This window comes from Myodes glareolus, chromosome 17 (assembly GCF_982192425.1).
Source record: "Myodes glareolus chromosome 17, mMyoGla1.1, whole genome shotgun sequence".
Classification (NCBI taxonomy): domain Eukaryota; kingdom Metazoa; phylum Chordata; class Mammalia; order Rodentia; family Cricetidae; genus Myodes; species Myodes glareolus.
In genome coordinates, this window is record NC_142042.1 from 66,940,208 (window position 1) to 66,943,413 (window position 3,206).

The 3,206-nt window shown below is 45.0% G+C and overlaps 1 pseudogene; it reads left to right on the plus strand.

Moving 5' to 3' along the window:
- Positions 1 to 1,778: 1,778 nt before the first annotated feature.
- LOC148119508 (translation machinery-associated protein 7 pseudogene) lies at positions 1,779 to 2,183 on the plus strand (annotated as a pseudogene).
- Positions 2,184 to 3,206: the final 1,023 nt, after the last annotated feature.

Below are 3,206 nucleotides of genomic sequence, written 5' to 3' on the forward strand. Positions count from 1 at the left end.
AAAAGCTGCAAGGCCTGTGCTATGACTAATGCAGGACACTCCACATATGCCCCTGGGACGAGGCTCAGGGGTGACCGGCCTGGGACCTACTGGGAAGTAGATTTCACAGAGATTAAGCCAGCAAGATATGGTAACAAGTACTTATTAGTTTTTATAGATACGTTTTCAGGCTGGGTAGAAGTTTTTCCTGCTAGGACTGAGATGGCCAATGTGGTGGCTAAGAAGATCATAGAAGAAATCTTTCCAAGGTTGGGATATCCAAGGTAATTGGATCTGATAATGGGCCTGTCTTTGTTGCCCAGGCAAGTCAGGGACTGGCCACCCAACTAGGGATCAATTGGAAATCACATTGTACTTACCAACCCCAGAGTCAGGTCAGGTAGAAAGGATAAATAGAACCCTAAAAGAGACCCTGACAAAATTGGCCATAGAGATCGGAGGGAATGACTGGACAGCCCTTCTTCCCTTTGCCCTGTTCCGGGTTTGGAACAGCCTAGGCAATTTAAACTCACCCCTTATGAGATCCTATGTGGGGGACCACCACTGCTCACTGAGTCGGGTGGAATGTATAATCCTGATGTTATTCTTTCTAGACTTTTATTTACCTGCCTAAAGACCCTTAAAATGGTGAGATGCCAGATCTGGGAACACCTGAAAGAAGTATATAAGGCTGAAGACTCACATATACCGCATCGGTTTCAAGTAGGGGACATCATTTTTGTCCGGTGGCATCGAGTTGGGAATCTTGAGCCTCGTTGGAAAGGGCCATACTTGGTACTCTTGATGAATTGGAGTATCCAGGGCAATCAGGATGCTTGTGTTTGGGGAACTAATCATAGGCTGATTCTTACTGAGGTTACAGGTGTAGGGACATGCCTGGGAAATCCACCAGCTGCCTACAAACGTTTATGTAATGAGACCCTAAAGAGCCTAAGACTCCTGACACCAGGGACTTGGTTCCTGGTTTAGATAAATGATGGGCTTGTAGTACAGGCCTGACACCTTGTGTATCGACATTGGTTTTTAATGACACCAAAGATTACTGTGTGCTTGAAAAACTGGTACCTAGGGTCTTTTGTCATCCAGCTAACATGCTTACAAGTGCCCAACTCACCTTTGACAAGAGCCTATTTCTCTGACACTAGCAGTAATCCTGGGCCTTGGGGTAGCTGCTGGTGTTGGGACAGGCACTACTGCCCTAATACAGACAGGCCCCTCAGTACTTTAATAAATTAAGAATAGCCATAGATTAAAGTTTGAAGGCTCTAAAACAATCTATTTCCAAACTCAAAGAGTCATTGACTTTCCTCTCAGAAGTGGTCTTACAGAATAGAAGGGGATTAGATTTGTTATTCTTAAAAGACGGAGGATTATGCACCTCTCTCAGAGAGGAATGTTGTTTCTATGTGGACCATTCAGGAGAAATTAAAGACTCCATGAGTAAACTTAGGGAAAGGTTAGACAAAAGACAAAGAGACAGAGAAGCGCATCAGGGATGGTTTGAGAGCTGGTTTAATAGATCTCCTTGGATGACTACTCTGATACCTTCCCTTATGGGACCTTTCCTAATTTTGCTTCTGCTACTGATTATAGGTCCATGCATATTAAATAAACTAATTACCTCCATTAGAGAAAGAATAAGTGCTGTTCGGATTTTGATGTGACACCAACTATACAGTGCTCTACAAGGTCAAGAAAATCAGTATTATGAAGATACTGAGATCTAGTTTTATGATTAGAACTAAGTACTAGAAGAAGTGGGGAGATGAAAGACCAGGATGAGGTCTGGAGAAGGGGGTGTCTGGAGGCGCCATGTCGGGCCTGGAAGGTGGCAAAAAGAAGCCCCTGAAACAGCCCCAGAAGCAGGCCGAGGAAATGGACGAGGAAGATACGGCTTTCAGGCAGAAACCAAAAGAGGAGCAGAAGAAACTCAAGGAGCTAAAAGCCAAGGCCGCAGGGAAGGGACCCCTGGCCACAGGTGGAATTAAGAAATCTGGCAAAAAGTAAGCTGTTCCTCATATCTGAGATGATGGTGACCCTCTTCCATTCCCATTTAAACATCTGGATTCCCTGCCATAACATCTTTGCCATCTACAGCTAGAATGAAGTGTTATCCTGGAGCCTGTTAAACATCTGGATTCCCTACTATAACATCATTGCCACCTATAGTTAGAATGAAGTGCTATCCTGGAGGCTGTTGTACAGCCTTTTTTACAAAAAAACTTTTGTAAAGAAATAATAATAATAATAATAATAAAATAAATAATACAAATGAAAAAAAAAGACCAGGATGAATCCAGACCCCATAGCAGAAAGAGTAGAGCCAAAAATCTAGGTTAGCCGGTTCAGTGACTTTGTTCCAGGAACTGGCTGACCACAAAGTTAGATTATAATCTTAAGAATAATCTTGAGATGTGGGGAGTTACCCCCTTGGGATTATCACTGGTATTTTTGGAATCTTCCAATGACGCCCTCCCTACCCTCTTTGGGTTGTGGTTTCTTCCCCTAAACACCCCTCTCCCCGCTACTCTAGGTCGAGCTCCTCTACCCGTGCATGGGAAATGAGTCTAGGCCCAGCGCGTTGGTTCCTGTCAATAAACCTCGTGTGATTACAGCAAGGAGGTCTTTCATGAGTTCTTGGGGTGGGGTGGGGGCGGGTGGGGGGTGTCATGTTATCCTGAGACTTGAATGAGAGTCTCCCTACTCTGGGGTCTTTCAACCCCAGTATGTGAACGGAAATGAGGCTTCACAGGTCCCCCAAGAAAGACTTTTAAAAGTAGCAGTCTTGAGAATCCTCTGTCCCAGTTCCCTCAACCTGCTATTCCTAACTCCCCACCTTTTTATTATAAGAAAAAGACGGAATGATGTAATCTGCTGGTCTGGTCTGTCACCTGGATACCTGTCCCTTTAAGAGACTAGCCCCGCCCACTCCCAGTCTCCCCAGAGGTTTACCCCAGCTCTGTACCTGTCTGTCTCTCACCTGCCGATGCCCCTCGGTTTACCCCGTTTTATGAATGATAACATAAAGTTATCATGGGAGAGAAGGGGAAACTGGAGTCAAGACTGTCTTTTGTGTGACCGCAGGGTTATGCCCTTTCCTAGCCCCGCAGCGTCTTCTGGCCGAGTTTATAATTTGATTGCGTTGCCTCAATTTCCCTCCCTCCACTAACAAGATGGTGTGTTTATTTAGGAAGCTCTGCTCCTGC